Source organism: Podarcis pityusensis, assembly GCF_964106645.2.
Source record: "Podarcis pityusensis genome assembly, chromosome: 3".
Taxonomy (NCBI): Eukaryota; Metazoa; Chordata; class Lepidosauria; order Squamata; family Lacertidae; genus Podarcis; species Podarcis pityusensis.
In genome coordinates, this window is record NC_138026.1 from 33,704,487 (window position 1) to 33,722,140 (window position 17,654).

The window sequence follows — 17,654 nt, forward strand, 5'->3', positions numbered from 1 at the left end:
GTGTATCAACTACCACTGCTATAAATACTACTTTATTCCAGAATGCATTAAAATCATGAAAGGTTAAAGAAAACTTGATTATCTCACCAGTACAGTTGTTATGCTTTCATTTCAAGTACATACTCAATTTTGCAATTAAAGTAATGATTTAAAAAACAAAAAAACCCTTTTTTGTACCATGGCTAATTAATTCAAGATTCTGAAGAGTGACACATTTGATTTAAGACTGCAAATCTTAGAAGTGGAGGTTTGTACAATTTGTAATAAAAATACTAAGGGTTCGGTACTGATTTTTGAAACACGTCTCTATTTACATAGTGTTGTATCTAGTGTGGTTTTGCGTTAGCAGAGAGCACTTCTATTGGTGCAAGGTAAGGTGTCTGATCTCTGCTGATCACCCACCCCTTAGAGCCCTCCCTGCCATGGGTTGTATCCAGCAAAGTCCAAGTGAGAGTATCTCCACTTCAGGGAGTACTGACTAGCTTCAGTCTCCCTGATTCCAATGCGCCCACTTATTCAGATACAACCCCATATCCCCGAGGACCTGCATACATTCAAAAGCAGCTTTCATATAAACAGAATCACAGAATTGTAGAGTTGGAAGGGATCCTGAGGATCACCTAGTCCAAGCCCCTGAAACTAAAGCACCCCGACAGATGGCCATCCAACCTTTCCTTAAAAACCTCAAATGAAGGTCCACCACCTTCTGAGGGCCTCCATTCCATTAGAATTCCTATTAGAACAGCTTTCTAATACATTCTCATGTCCACGCCACCACCCTCTCCGCACAGAAAATTTCACCCCCTTTTCCCTACAGTCCCAACTGGAGATGTCTGCTGTGGTAAATTATTCTGTATAGGTGAACCCTATTCTGAGCAGGACCAGAACTTGGAGTCACCTGTTGTGTCTGGGGCTGTGGTTTTCTGAACTGGGAGAGTTTGTATTCCAAATTACCCAGTACCAATTTCCCACTTATCACGAGTTCCAGAAGCGTTGCTAGATAGTAGCCTCTGGGGTTTATCTCAGATTTCCAACATTGTAAAATGAAATGCAGTGTTGTAAGCTGCTCTCACATACCAGCTAAGAGGCCCGACAGAGAATGGTTCAGCACGATTCAGTACATAAATTTGAGTTGAAAGAGTTATTGCTGTACAGGGAATAGTGAGGACTTTGGGGAATCAAAGCAGAGGCAACAGGATAGAAAGCTTCAGAAAACCTTAGACTTTAAATAATGCTAAGAGTCTGTAGCCCTCTTCCTGTTAATTGCTCTCATGAAAGGGCAACAAAGGTGCTGTGGGCCTGTAGCTTTAGCTGCACATCCATTCTTAATGTGTCTCTTCTTGGCTTCCCACTTGTTCAGAGGAAACATTTGCAGTATAAAGTGTAAGGCAAGTATGGCTACCTTGTGGCCCTGACATACCTGACCATGGGCCATGTTGGCTTGGGAGGATGGAAGTTGGAGTCCAACAACATGCAGAGGGCCATAAGTTAGCATCCCCTGGTTTAGCTAAGCAGTGAACAAGCTTACAGAATTTCAGGTTATACCAAGTGAGAGGGTGCTTTCTGAATTCCAAAACTACTCACGTGCAAACTTGTTTCTTTTTCAGTTCATCATGGCGGGCAAAATTTTTTAAAAAAATATTTTGCTGTCAGATATCAGGATGGTTGCAGTTCAAGCAAGGAAGTGAGGAGGCTGCTTCTGTGACTTTGTGCATTTCATTTCTGTTTACATGGTCTGGAAAAGCCAAATTATATTTGCATCCTGCTTTTACTCCCAGAAGCTCAAGGCTGTGCATATTGTTCTCCCCTGCTCTCTTTATTTTTGCAGCAATATTGTGAGGTAGGTTAGCGGTTGAGTTTTTTTCCCCTATTAGGTGGTGGTATTAAAAGTTTTCTATATTTATGTAGCAGCGAGGGTGGGATATAAGAACAGAGAGCTCACCCAGACTGATCTGTAGTTATTTTAACATTCTTATTCAGAAAAGATAAACCTGTCAGAGAAAAATATAACTGCCCCTATAGTCCAATTTCTACAGCTCGTGTTCTCATCCTGAAGAAGCTGGAGTACATGGCTGGGCAGGGCCCAATGACAGAGCGTACTCCAAAGAAAGTTAGGCACCCCTGAACTGAGACAACCAGAAGCAAAATGATACAATGGGGCACTTTTTATTGCAAATAAGAATTTTGTAAGCACTGAGAAAAAGGGTAAGGGTTCAGACCCACTGACCCAAACCAAGACTTGGAGGATCTTCGCCAATAGACCAATACGGTCTATTTCAAGGTTGGGGGGGGGGGAATCAAAGATTTATTGAACTCCAGCCCTGGATTAAATAAAAATTGTGGTAGAATATGAATTGGTCCCAAAACATGTGAGCCATTCACAAGGTGCATCACCTAACTGGTGTAGAGCAGCGGCTGAGTGATTCTTGATATCTCTATAATAATAATAATAATAATAATAATAATAATAATAATAATAATTTATTATTTGTACCCCGCCCATCTGGCTGGGTTTCCCCAGCCACTCTGGGCGGCTTCCATAGAAACCAAAAAACACTAAAATATCACACATTAAAAACTTCCCTGAACAGGGCTGCCTTAAGATGTCTTCTGAATGTCAGGTAGTTGTTTATCGCTTTGACATCTGATGGGAGGGCGTTCCACAGGGCGGGCGCCACTACTGAGAAGGCCCTCTAGTTCAAATCATTTCTCTCCCCCCCCCATGAAGTCACGTGATAGGCTTATGAATGTTGCACTCTGGTTGGCCCCTCCCATCAGCAAAGCTGCACCCCTTCTTAGGGGAAACCAGACCTGGGCACAGCCTTTTAAGTCCTTGTAATGTCCAGAATGGATCAATGTTTAGAAGCGTTGCTTGGTTCAGAATAATGCTGGGCCAATATCTTCAGCCATTCTCTTCATGTTGGGGATGGAACTGCCCATAAAAAAGGAGTGGGCAGTGAAAATGTCCGTGAAATCTTTGTGAGGAGGGAGTGAAGGAGTTTGCAATTCTTCTTACCTTGAAAACATTATGAGACCACCACGTGCTACATTCTGTCTTTTGACATCAGGAGTAGATTAGTCAGATGGGCATGATTTCAGGGAAATGCCCTTGTAGGGCAAATTAGGATCCCAACTGGGCATAACTGGACACACAGGCCAAAGGTTTTCCCACCCCACTCTAATGTGAGTCTTCTGACCAATGCACTAAGTCTTGGGGGGGGGGGGGGGACGGACCACAATTATTCATTCATTTAACTGAAACCCTCAGAACATAATGGGCTAGAACTGAGTGATTGATTCCACACTAAACAGCTGCCAAGTGAACATGAGAAATGGACAGATTTCCCCCCGAAGAAACGTTCTGGAATTTTGGATCTCAGCTTTCTGTGGATCTTTTGTTTCTGATGCTATGAACAACTAGATTTTGAGGAAGGGGAAAGGCAGGCCAACACGGATGCAAACAGTCCTTGAGCATCACTGTTATTCTGCCAACAAAACCATCTCTCTCTCTCTCTCTCGTGTGTGTGTGTGTGTGTGTGTGTGTGTGTGTGTTGAATTGGAGTCTGAAGGATTGATGGGAATAAATCATGCTTCAGCTTGACAGCTGGGCTTTCAATAAAGCAAAGGAAATTTCATGCAAGGCAGTTAATCAGTTTTGAGACTGTTTCATGCATATCTTAGCCGTAAATTAGGGAGGCAGAAGATTGGACACGATTTCCTGTATGCTGTTCTCTCTCCAATTCTGCCTCCATCACACACACACACACACACACACACACACAGAGAGAGAGAGAGAGAGAGAGCGCAGAAGAAAATTGCCACTGAAAACATGACAATAGTGGGACAAAGGGTGCCAAACCAGAACAAGGAATCCAGTTGGCATCTATGCTGGCCCCTGCTTCAGTTGTGGAGTAGCCTGCACTGCACCCACAACTTATATTGCTGTATATAAACTGGAAAGGTCAATGAGACACAACAGAAATAATGAATTCATGAATAATATCAACTATTTTGAACCACTGTGAACATTTCAGCCACTTTTCAGAAGCAGCCATTCGCTGGTATCATCTTAACAATATTTTCATATTTCTGCAGGGATTGTCGGTGAATGCAAATTAGTGTTTATAATTGAGGAGGTTTCCGTTTCTGTTTTTCTTTTTACAACTACCTTCTAATATTTTTTTATTAAATTATGCCGTGTGCGCACACACATGAAATTATTCTGAATGTACCTTCACTGGAAACAAACAACAGAAAAAGTAGTCAAGTCATAATTGTCTTAAGTCGCACTCAAAGATGGAAATAAAGCAAATGAAGGAGAAAGAGGAAAGTATGTGACGAAGTCCATAGGTCCACAAGGATCCGTAACGGGAGAAAGGAACACCTGCCTACCCCTTTCATCACTTTCAACCAGGAGGAAACTAAAGATCTCCACAGGGTATCACAACCTTACTCATATATACATGGATGCCTGATCAAACATTTGAGTGAACACTAAGCTAGCTGTGAGGATCTTATTCATGAGCAACAAAGCCTCGGGGTATGATGTGAAGGCATATGGTCAGTGATGGTCGGTGGAGCAGGGCAGTGGCACTCACTTGACCTCCATCTATTGGCATCACTGCAGCTTACTGGGATGGGAAGGGGCAATGCAACACCAAGGCTGGCATGGTGCAAACACACCATCAGGAGCACCAGATTGGTTTCTACCATTTGCACTGTGCTGTACTTGCCATCACCTCAGCCCCTCCATCCTGGTAAGCCACAGCGATGTCACTACTGAACATGATGCAGTAAGAAAGCTGGTTGAAGCTGAGCAGCTCTTGGTCAGTTCTTGGGTGGGATAATCTTGAATTCCATCATGGAAGAAAAGAACTGCCTTGTTCTGTGTGTATATCCTTGCCTGATAACTATTCTCTTCAGATAGAGCACTGCTGACAGTACCACATGCCTCAGAGGTACACTTAGTATGAACTAGAAGCCAAGCTCCAGTACTCTGGAATCAGTTACCAACTGAAATTAGGCAAGTGCTAACATCTGGATATTTAGGCACCTTTCAACACATTTTTTATTTATTTAAGGTTTCCCCTAAAGTGTGACCTAGGCATTTTATGGAATAACAATTGTGCAATAATAGAAATAATTTGTTTTAGCTTACCAGGTCTGTAATCTTGTTGTAGTTTACTTTATTTAATCTTTATTATACACCACTATGGTCACTTTTGGTTGTGAGGTACAGGCGTCTCCCCATTTACACAAATTTGACCCGTGCAACCACGTATATGCACAGCACCAGGAAATAAAAAATCAATTTAAACTGCAGAAAGGCATGGAAAGGGCAAAGATGGCCAGAAAAGAGTGGGGAAACTGCCGAAATGGCAGAGAAACAGCTAGAACTCCCATAAGCCTTTGCACTGACCTTTGAGGCCTGTGGAGAGTTGGGAGTTGGAGAAAGGAGGTTTAGAGGGAGTGGCTGTGGAGTTTGGTGGAATTTTGTGGAATTTTGCTGGAGGGAGTTTACAGGCTTTTAAAATGGTGTTCCCCACTGTACGCAATTTCATGTATACATGCGGTACCCAGGAACAATAATCCATGCATAAAAGGGGAGGCGCCTGTAGTTTATCAATCTACAAATAAATAAGGGCATAAATGAAAATAAATTAATAATGCTAGCACAGGATGTGTCTGATCCATATGGATATCTTCCATCCCACCCCGCTTTCTGGACTGGGTTATCTGTCTACAGTGCTAGTGACGAGCCTTACATTTTTCAGTACCTTATGTTTGCCCCTTTGCCTTTTGGCCAAAGCCCTGGGAAAAAAGTCAAAGGAAGTTAAAAGGCAGAAACGAAGCAACCAAGCTGTGGCAGACGCACGCCATCTTGCTAAACAAACATTCCTTCTTGCAAAGGAAGCCTGGTATCCCGTGGCAAAAGGACACCCTGAAGAGGACAGATGGCAGCTGATTATAAAAGTCAAACTGAATATTCTACCAATGATCATTCATCCGGCACTTGTAATTTGCAAAGCCTTTTATCATTTTGTTGTGTGTGTTTTAAACAGTCCTCAGAGATGGATCACTGTTTCCCCAATATTTCAACACATATGTGGCCATGCTTACTCTGCAGCCACTACCGCCACTACCCCCTGAACACAGAGATGGAAATTGTGCTGACATTGTTGTTTCTTTTTTAATGGGAAAGCAATCATGAGAAGCAGAAAATGAATCTTTTTTTCTTTTTTTTTTTGCTTCAAGGTTCATAACACATAAGCTCTATGTGTACAACTGAGCCATTATCTTATTAAAGGCATTTACAAGCTTATCTGACAAAGCAACTATAAGCTTAGGAAGCCTCTTTGGAGCAAAGGATGGATCTTGCAGCAAGCTACTTATCGCTTCAGCAAGGGGCTTTGCACTGACACATGAGCTCTTTAAGCACATTAAGGCCAAGGCAAGGACTCTCAGGCTTGGTGGGTGGCTTGTACCGAAACTAGATACTCCCTTTGTCTATTTAAGAAGGAACGCATTCACAATGTAAAAATAAATAAATAAATCCACTATTCTGCACATCGTAATTATTTTTTATGCAGCAATTCTGTGTCTACTCAGATGTACATCCCATTGAGTTCTATACTACTTACTTCTAGGTAATAATAGGGTATAGGATTGCATTGTAAATCTTGTAGACGTTGCATACAGGACCCAAATTTTGAAGAACTGTAATTGTACTGTGCTAGGAGTAAATCCTGTTGCAATCTTAAGCAGACTGACCTGGTAGTAAGTCCCAGTGAACTAAGTGGGGCTTACTTCTGGGCAGATAAATATGTATAAGGTTGCAATGTAAATCTTTTCACACAGGGTCTCATTTTTGAAGCACTAGAATAAATTAGCATTTAAAAAAACAACAGTGGAAAAGCTGAGCACCAACCAAATAACAAACTCGTAGGAGAAAGTCAGTAGGAGCTTCTCTGCTTTTCTGACTGCGTATTGTTGGAATTTCCCATTTCACTGATACACTTTAAATTATGTCTTGCTATTTCACCCCATGCCCTTCAAAAACAACAAACACGCATTCTTTTGAGCATGCACACATGAATATTTCAAATTGCTACCCAGTTGCATGAGTAATCTCCATTTCACAAAGGAAAAAAGACAAGGATCTGCTGCATTAAAAAAAACAAAAAAACTTTCAGCAGCTGTTCCATTAGGACATACTTGCAGAGATTCTTCTATGCCAAGGCTCCGTTCCAGATGAACTGAAATGTAGTGTGCACACTTTCCATAAGATTCTCTCTGCTCTCACACTGCTGAAACGCTCTCTTTTTTTTGGTGATTTGGGGACTTCCTGTGCTAGGAAAGTGCTGCAGAGGGAAGGTGCCCCCCTCATATCTGGGATTCTCCATTGTGCCTCTTGGCAACTCCAGTGAGCCTTTTGGAGCCCAGTTGACCTGCAGCTTTAGGACAAGGAATAAATATTCCCTGTTTGCTACCATAATTTCTTTGGAGACCAGATGCAGACAAGGAAGAAAGGAAGGAAGGACATCAGGAAGTTAGGAAAGGGAATGAGGAAGAGAAATGTTGAAGGGAACCATACTTGTTCCACTGCCCTGGACCAAAGTTGTAAATAAGGTCCAGGAAAAGGGGTCACATGCACACCCAACCATGGTTCTCCTGTTTTACAAACCATATTCCTTTGAACCTCACAAGTCAATGGAATGGAGGACTTCTAGGGGAGGAAAATGGCAGATTAGTCATTGACTGCTGACACTCCTGTGTTATCTTGGATTAATGAAGATACACACAGGAAGGAAATGGTTGGAAGATGAAGGGCCCTGTGTGAGGGGCATGGTAGAGTGGGTCACCCAGGATAGGAGGCTGGGGAAAGAGGGGGAAACTCCCAGGTGAGAGCTGGGAGGGTTCAGTTTTCTCTGTGGAATAAGGGTAAAATATAATTGCGATGTGGAATAAAAGGCCCTCTTTCTCTTCTTCTCTTCTTTATTTTCTTCCTTTTCTTATTCTTGCATTTTTCTTATTTTTCTTCTCTAGATTAGTTTGGCTTTTATTGTATTCTATGTTGAAAACTTTCAATAAAAATTGATTAAAAAAAATTAATGGAATGGCATCCATAACCAGAGAGGGGAAAAGAGGCACATCTATCCACCACCATACATGTTTTATATATGTTTTATATACATATATGTGGTCAAAACCAATGACTACTTTGCTAATAATTACACTGGAGACTTTCAACACATTTTCCATTCATGCAAAGTTTCTGGGTAGAATTATGAATTTGATAGTAAAACACAAGCAAGTCTACACTCATCCAATTCTAACAATCCTTAGTGTCAGACGCAAGTCCCACCTTTTATTTTTACATCTGCTTTGGAGAGATCTGTTGTCTGAACTGTGCACTTTCCTTTAGCTGCTCACTGACCAGAAACTGAATATTTCAGCCATACTTCACACACTGTCACCAGAGGAGTTGTCTACCTCAGCTGTTAAAATACCGTTTCTGGCTGCTTTAGACCAGTTGTATTTAAAACTTCATCTCTATGGATTTGAACCCTTTCTTATATCCTAAAGATGAAGTCTACGATTGCATCGTTCTGTCTGGACTTCAGAGGGCAGATGAGAAAAATGAACTACCTAGGACCATTTCAGCAGAAAAAAGGTAAATAAACCTGATGTAATAAACGTAGGAGGGTTGTCTTATACCAAGTTAGACCATTGGTCTATGTAGCTCAATACTGTCAACAACAGCTCTCCAGGGTTTCAGACATGGTCTCTCCCAGCCCCACCTGGAGATGCCAGTTATTCAATCTAAGACCTTCTGCATGTAAAGCAGATGCTGTACCTCTGAGTTACAGCAAACGTCTCCCATCATGAGTGGCCCAAGCCCATATATCATCACCCCACCTTTGCAGAAGAAATAGGCATAAAAACCAAAGTGCCAGAATGCATTATCATGTTTCACAGAAAAAAATCCATCATGTGTAGTTGACAGAGATCCATCCTAACTTGCAAAACCTCCTCACCCCCTCACCAGCACAGATTATTTGGCAGTGTAATGTAAGACACTATCCATGTGTATTTATTCCATTCTCAGGTACTTTTCCAAGGGGACAATGTAACATATCAGAAGGAGCACTAGGGTGCTTCCAAAATAATTGCTTCTCCTCTTTCAAATGCACTAACTAAATGTGTGTATTTTATTTTATTCGTTTATTCACATGCATCAGAACTGCATACTAAAACTAGATTGTTCAGCGAGAGTTTTGTTATGTACCCATATAAATGGCTAGTCAAAATGCCTTTCATTGTAAGCCACAATACCTTACAACAAAAGTAAGATATTCATTATGATTTTTATATTCTTATGTTATAAGACAGTGGGGTTGCCAGCTGACAAGATGGCTATTCCTGAGGGCATTCCCATGATGATGTTACTGGTGCAGCTACAATATAAGTGCTACATATTCCATAGTTATTTTCAGTGGCAGGGAAATCTGGACACCCTGCCCCTTTCTAATAGCATTTCTTCTGTCATCATATCAAAACTATTTTTAAAGATGTTTTTGACAATATGTTCTCTTTTTAAAATAAAAAAAATACAAAACTACAATTTGCACACAAATTTCAGGTCCTTTTAGGCTGTTAATATTAAACAAATCAACTTATAGAAAGACCAGTTGTATCTGCAGTACATGTTCCCAGGAGAAAAAAAAGGTGTTTTTCTAATGGGAGGTGGGTGGCATGGTCAGATTCTGGGAAGAATTGTCTAGATTGGCAAGCAAGCTAAATAGCCAAGCAGTGGTCAACAGTTGCCTAGGCCAGGTGAGAAGTAGAAACATACATGCAAGTAGGGTGTTTTGCATCAGTGCTGTGCTGAAAAAGTCTCCTGCATTTTTCCAGCCCTTTCCCTTCTGTTAATGCAAGAATATTATTTATCCAAAACTATCCAATACAATAGAAAATGTCAATGAAATAGTCATGGGTTGGGTATAAGGGTTCTGTTGTGTTTACCTTACTCCTGAAGTGTCAGGGCCGGAGGGCTGTGAGTGTCCTTTCTTTAATTCTGCAAATCATCTTTCCAATGGTCTGCACTCAGCAGCTTTCCCAGGTGCTCATGCTTCAGTTAAAGACTAAGGGAAGGTATAATTAGGAAACTCCTCCCAGGTGGCTTTTGCAGATCAGATCAGGAAGCATGGGCAGCTGTGGAGACTGCAGAATTCTGGAGTAATGTTTACTGGAAAACACCTGTGGCCACTTTGCAATGATGAGGCAAGTCCCAAACCCTGCGCTGGAAAAAAAGAATCTACAAGCACTGTAAAGAAATTATCAAGTTGCCTCACAAGGAGTTAGAAAAATGGATGCCTCTTTTGCAACAGAAGAAAACTTTCAAGAAATTGGACGAAAGATTTTGGCACATCACACAGCCCCACTGCATGCATGTCGCCTCTTAGGGCAATGATACCTAATAGGGTTTCCATGTATCTTCTGTTCAAGATGAGTTGTACCTGGATAACCCACCATATTAGTTTAGCTCTCTTAAGGTCTCCAGCTGCTTACCTGAATGATTAGAATATTTGCAACTGGGCTGTTTCTAAAAATTGGCAAAAGCAGGGCAAGTATGAGGCAATGAGGATGAGCCAGTCACAGCCACACACTTTTATATTAGTTGATTTCAAATCTGCCATTGATTTCAGTGGCAAAAGATTTAAATACATGCACAACTCCTGTCACTGAATCAATGGGATTTGAAAGCCATTCAGTTTTGCTTGATTGTGCTCAATAATTTTTATTGACCAGCAAGTCAATAATCATAATATAGTGATGGCTTTGTTTTTCTATTTGATGGTTTAATGATTAGTTACATTATAATTTTTTTAAAAAAACACGTTTATTTAAAAATGTGTGCTTACCAAAAAAAATCTTTACAGCATTCCCCTGTAAAGAATTCTTCGGGAAGCAATCAAGAGAGAGTAGCTCAAAGATACAGTATGATTTATTTCAACCTTATTACAAATAAACAAAGTAAATGAATTTTTAATAAAGTGTATATATCTTGTGCAATCTCTAAAGGGGAAAAACACACAGTTGTTAAATTACATTGTTTGAACTATTTCTGTCTGTTAATCAGAACTGATAAGAAAATCAGGAAGTGATCAAAGGGATAGATTCAAATTGTGAAGCATGCACAAACAGTCTCTTAATGGTTTCTGTTCTGTTATTTAAGAGATGATACAGTTAAGATGCTTGGAAGATACATGCATAATTTATGTAGCAAGATGAAGTGAGCTTTGCTTAAGCCACTAAGTAGATATTTCTTGTTCATCCTTTGATAATATTGTTTTTTATACATATATAAAACAAAACCCAAACTTTTTTTGATCTAAATTAAGCAGGCTTGTTTTAAACAGGAGGCTAATTCATCTTTTTTGTGCTAGCATCTAAGTTCACAACACAATCATGTTCTAACTGCAGGATGTTCTAACTGTTTGATCACTGCAGGATTTGAAATTCTTTCTAAAAAGAGGAGGATCATCATGATTCAGCCACAGTTAAGCCTGGTGACATCCCTTTTATTTTTCCTTAAAATACTTTTATGTTAATTGAGCGTGCAAATAAGAACAGATAAAAACCAGGCTTTGCTACAAATTAATTAAATGTATAATGAGAAATGAAAGATTAGTTAAAAAGCATACAGTATTGCTTCAGGTACAGGTAGCTTTTCGTTTTGCACACATATCTGGATGAGGAATCTTTCTCACACACAAAAGGATATACAGTGGTACCTCGGGTTACAGACGCTTCAGGTTACAGACTCCGCTAACCCAGAAATAGTACCTCGGGTTAAGAACTGTACCTCAGGATGAGAACAGAAATCATGTGGCGGTGGCGCGGTGGCAGCAGGAGGCCCCATTAGCTAAAGTGGTACCTCAGGTTAAGAACAGTTTTAGGTTAAGAATGGACCTCTGGAACGAATTAACCCAAGGTACCAATGTATATGCACAGCTAGATCTCCAGTCCCATTGCTATTTATGCTCCTCTTCCCCTCAGCAGGCAGGGGACGCGGGTGGCGCTGTGGGTAAAACCTCAGTGCCTAGGACTTGCTGATCGCAAGGTCGGCGGTTTGAATCCCCGCGGCGGGGTGAACTTCCGTCGTTCGGTCCCAGCTCCTGCCCACCTAGCAGTTCGAAAGCACCCCTAAATACAAGTAGATAAATAGGTACCGCTTTCTAGCGGGAAGGTAAATGGCGTTTCCGTGTGCGGCGCTGGTGCTGGCTCACCAGCTGCAGCTTCGTCATGCTGGCCACGTGACCCGGAAGTGTCTTTGGACGGCGCCGGCTCTCGGCCTCTTGAGCGAGATGAGCGTGCAACCCTAGAGTCGGACACGACTGGCCCGTACGGGCAGGGGTACCTTTACCTTTTACCTCCCCTCAGCAGGCATGGGGACAGTTAATGCCTGCTCTCAGAGCAAAGCATACTAGGAAGTGCAGAGACACATAGCATCCTTGTATCAATAGGATGCTCTATAAGCCAGCACCACTCAGGCTACTCCTTCTGTGTAATGAATCACCCTTCTGCCCTACAGGTAGCAATATAGGTAAGTGTGGCTGCTTTGGGGCAGAGTATGAATTGTTTTGCCTGGCATCTTGATAGGGTATGGGCAATGGGTTCCCTCCCTCTCCACCATCTGCTCCATACTATGCCTGTGGAAAGGATGGGGACAACAGGCAGGTGTGCTGCCAGTTAGGTTTGTCTAACATTAGTGATAGGCACCATAGAAAAAGGAGTGGCAGCAGAGTCACTGTGAAATGCCCTTTATGGTGACTGAGGATTCCACAGATGGGTTGTTTAGCAAATGGATTATTTTGGTACTTAACCAAAATCCTTGGACCTTTGGTTCAGGGTGGAGACTGAGCTCAGAGAGCCTCAGAGAGCATCTAAGGCCTTGCTAATAGAAAGCAGGCCGGCGATTTGGTCCATTTAATTGACATTGGAGGAAGAAGTTGGCAATCAACTTATACCTCAGCAAACATTTCTTGCACAGCTATAAAACTGCATTTATCCTTTGTGCCATGGCCCTATGTACCCAACACAGGAAGCCACCTTATGCAGAGACAGACCATTGATCCATCTATCTCAGTGTTGTCTACATTGACTGGCAGCAGATGTCCAGGACTTCAGACAGGGGTCTCTCCCAGCCCTTCCTAGGACCTTCTGCATGCAAGACAGATGCTCTACCACTGAGCTATGGTCCTCCCTCCTATCATGCCTCTTTCTTCCAGGTGTGCACATGAGCCAGCTGAACTACATTCACACTAGTCAACTGTTCAGGGCAATTGTGGGAGGATGGATGTAGTCCCCCACTCATCCTCCCCTTCTCCCTCAAGCAACTCTTTAGCATGATTTTAGCTTCCTTGCTTCTACAAATGAACAGCATTGGAAAGGATAGGTTTTATAAGGGAATCTCTGTTAATTTGATGCATTACCTACTGTGGTGTGAAATTTAAGCATGTCCTCCATATTTCCCATTTACTGAAATTAATGGGACTTCAGGGCACCCATTTTCCCACTGCATTGTGCCCACATTTTGCACCGAATGTTCTCTGAATTTATCACTAAGCAGGCTTTCTTTTCAGCCAACAAGTTAAAACCTTACTCAGAGGCAAAATATGCACCTGGATCAAATTATTTGACATACAATTCCCAATAAATAATGGGAAACAAAACACACACCCCCAAGGATACTAAAGGATCATCATGACCAGGTCTTAGTGTTTGCTGATTTGCACACTTTAGATTATATGCCCTTCGTGGTAGTTATTGTGAAAAGTGCCATGTACATTGATGATGCTAGATGGCAACATAATCAGGAATAGCTCAAGATTCTTGCCACACAAGGTGGAGCAGGCTGAGTGTGTCCCTTCACAAAGTACAAGAGCTTTGCAGCTCCTGTTGCAGGTTGCAGAGGATTCTTGGGTTTACTCTCCGCTTGGGTGAGTCTGTCATTTGCCTGAAACGGAGGCCAAATGTTTCCATGGCTTCCAGTACGGTGTGAGCCTCTTGAATTATAACGCTGCAAGATTAGCTAACCTAAACTACCAAGGATGAAGAAACTCTGACCTAATCTAGATGTTTTGTTGGACTACAACTCCCATGGGCCATGCTGGCTGGGGCTGATGGGAGTTGGAGTCCAGCAACATCTGGCCAAATGTTCCCTATCCCTGGTGTATTTAATTGGGCCACCCCTGCTTATGATTCAGAGATGGCTAAATTACCTGGGGAGGGAAATGAGCTAGCAAAAGTGCTCTGGATTGGAGCGGTGGGGCACTGCATATTTAAAATGCTTACACTGAATATTAGAAAGGTGATGTGGGGAAGGAAGGCAATAAAAAGAAAATGGTTAAAGCTAACCAGACACATAAATTATGTACGGGGCATAGCCCACAATAAATACAGTAATGGGTTTTAAGAAATTGCTCAGGTGCCAATACATAATGAAAATCACCTAGGGTTAGCCCTAGACATGTTTCCACAAGCTTCTAGCATTGTAAAAGTTAAAAACAATCACGGCAGTGTTGTAAAAGAAGCCTGAAGATCAAGCATTATAAATCCAGGGAAATGATAGATGCAGTTAAACTTTTAAGCTTTCTATAAAACTGAGATGATGTTCAGGGCACCCTTTTGACTCTCCATAATGATATCGCTCTATAACCCCGAGGATAATCACTTCAATACAGTGACAAGCATGTGGAACCATCTTACTCACAAGAGCTTGACTTCTCATTTGACTGGTGGGAACAGCTCGGTTTTCACCATGGGAAGCAACCATAAAGCTGTCTCTTAATGGAAGTGGCAAACGTCATGAATGTGATAATAACCAGATCCCAGAATAGCTGGACCTTTGGACAATAACCACTAAGGCTGCATATACACCACACAAATAAAACAAATTTATAAAGCAGATGGCTTCTCCCAAATAATTCCTGGAGCTCTAGTTTTGTGCTGGGAAATGTAGCTCTTTTTGGGGGGAACTACAGTTGGGTGGGTCATACACTTTATATGTGCTTTAAGTGCATGGTGTGTACACATCCACAATGTGTGGGGGGGGGGAGAGGAGGGGGAAGATTTAATTTATTTGGCTATGTTTTCTGCAGATAAATACATTTGTTTAACCTTTCTTGGGTCACACACCAGAATACAGGTGTACATGGTAGGTAACGTATCAGGGGATGTGGCGAAAGCAAGGAGAGGGAGTAACTAGGAACAGAACTCAATCATGTTGACAAGAAGCTGCTTTAAGGAGGAAATGGCCTTGCCCAGCCTAGGGGTCTTTTCACACATTCCAGGGCAGGGAAGCCATTTTGTTTTTATTGATGGATTGATTATAAATTTTTAAAATTGTAATGTAATAGTAAGGTCTTATCTAAACAAGCAACAAACAAAACAAAACAAGCAGCACCAGCATACAAAATCCTCTTTCACATGTGAAGCTTAACTTGACTAACACAAAACTCACCCGGGAGCTTGCATTTCTTCTCCCAAACTCCCACCCTGGGAGACCTTGGCAGGGAAACCATTTTGTCAGCAAGCATCCCCTTCACTGGAAGCTATGCCCAACCCTGATTCCATGAGACGTGTACCCTTAAGACAGCATTTCCCAACCTGGTGCCCTCCTGGTGAATTACACTGCAACCACCATCAGCCTCAGGCAGCATGTACCAGGCTGGCGGAGGCTGCTTCATGAACATTTGTTGCAAACAGATGTTTGCAAACATCTGTTTGGTGCATTCACATTACTAGAGATAGCAAACTTCCAAAGCTCTAGGCCTTTACAGGAAGATTCTCCATGAAAAGAGAAACAAACTATGCAAAATGCGTAAGGAGCTTGTCTAGGATTCAACTGTTCATGTTTCTTTAAACACCCTTTCTTCTTCCCCCTCAGGGTGTTACAATAAGATTGTGTTCAAGTTGTTTGGGATTGCATGTCAGTATTTCCCAGAAGAATGAAAGCTAGACAGCTGGGGAATAGTAAATGCGTGTATGAGGGGGTTTCTTGGGGAAAGTGATGGCACAATGGAGAAAGGCAGGTTGACAAGAAAATTAAAAAGGGGGAAGTGTGGAAGAAACGCGAGCAAGGCAGAACTTCAGAGAGGGGTGGACTCTTGTGAAATCTCAAGCAGCCCTGCGAGATCTCATGAGAGCCTCCCTGTGCTCGCAAGAGCACTTCCTTGGGAGTGCGGGGGTAAGATCCATTTGGTGTGTCAGCTCCAGAAGATAAGATGGCTTGTGAAAACACGGTTCCAATGATTTGTTTGGACTATGCATGATTTTGGTTTTGTGTGCTACCTCTGAAACCTAAACCCCACCAAAGATGTGAGTGATCTGGACCAACAATATTTGGGGTTGGAAAAGAACTTGTTGCTCAAAGAAAGAAAAGGTAACGTATATGCTTTATAATTAAGGCAGTCCTCAGAAGGATTCAGTGCCTTCCTACTGTGGCTTTGCAGTGACTCATTATTTCACAGAGAAAACAATTTTAAAAGACGATGGCAATATTTCCCTTGTATATTATTGCTCTCCTTCCCTTGTTTTGCACCATAACATTAGAAGAGAGACCAGATTCTTACACAGGAAGAGTTGCCTTATACCAGGTCAGACCATAGGTCCATCCAGTTCAGTATTATCAACACAGAAGGGCAGCAACTGTCCATTATTCGGACAAGATCTTTCCCAGCCCTACCTAAAAAAAAAGTGGGTGAACCTGGGAGTTTTTGCATTCAAAGCAGGTACTCTGTCACTGAGCTACCATAATTTAAGAAGCCATTGCCCAGGAGTCCATGCCGATATAATTACCTCATAAGGTACAGTAGGGTTATCTTTGCTAAATAGCACTGGGCTGAAACACAATGGGGCTTTTACCACAAAATTAAGGGCTACATACCCTGTGCAAGAATAAGCTCTCTCATTTTGATGTTCCTGATTGGCTTCAGGTAGAAATTGGCCATTGAATGTCACCGGTCCTATGCTATGGGACAGTCTTCCAGAAGAAATTCGACAGGTATCCTTGCTATTGATTTTCAGGCATCACTTAAAGAACGTTTATGCTGATGGGCCTATGCAGCTGTTTAAGTATTCTTGACCAATCATCGCTGTATTGTTTTTACTGGGGGCTTTGGGGGGTATATAATGGTGTGGTATTAAACTGTTATTCCGAGTAGACCCACTGAAATCAATGGACCTAACTTAGTCATGTTCATTCAAATTGGGTCTATTCTGAGTAAAGTTTACTGCATTGATATTTTTTGATTAGAAGTATATAAATACTTTTTTTTTAAAAAAAAGTGTGACAATGGGTGAAAATGTACCAGCTGCACTTGTCAGGAGAGGGAGAAGAGAGGTCACCTCCTTTAAAGTACTCTCAAATGGCCCCTCTTGGTCAACCATAGAAAATCTGAATCCAAGCTGCTTAGTGCTTCATTAAATCCAATATGATCCCCCATTCACTCTAATAAAGAGATATGTTTGCTCCCTTGGTGGAAATTGAGCGGCTCCCTCCACTGAACTGAAACGTGCCGTCCCCTCAATGCTGTGGCAGCCAGTCGCTCATAAGGCTGGCAGTTTTGGCAAGGTGTTGCATTTTG

At 41.9% G+C, this 17,654-nt stretch overlaps 1 protein-coding gene across 6 annotated transcripts in view; it reads right to left on the reverse strand.

Annotated features, from left to right (window-relative positions):
• Positions 1 to 17,654, reverse strand: part of KHDRBS2 (KH RNA binding domain containing, signal transduction associated 2) — a 448,147-nt gene that overhangs the window by 285,862 nt on the left and 144,631 nt on the right. The gene's annotated exons all lie outside the window — the stretch shown is intronic.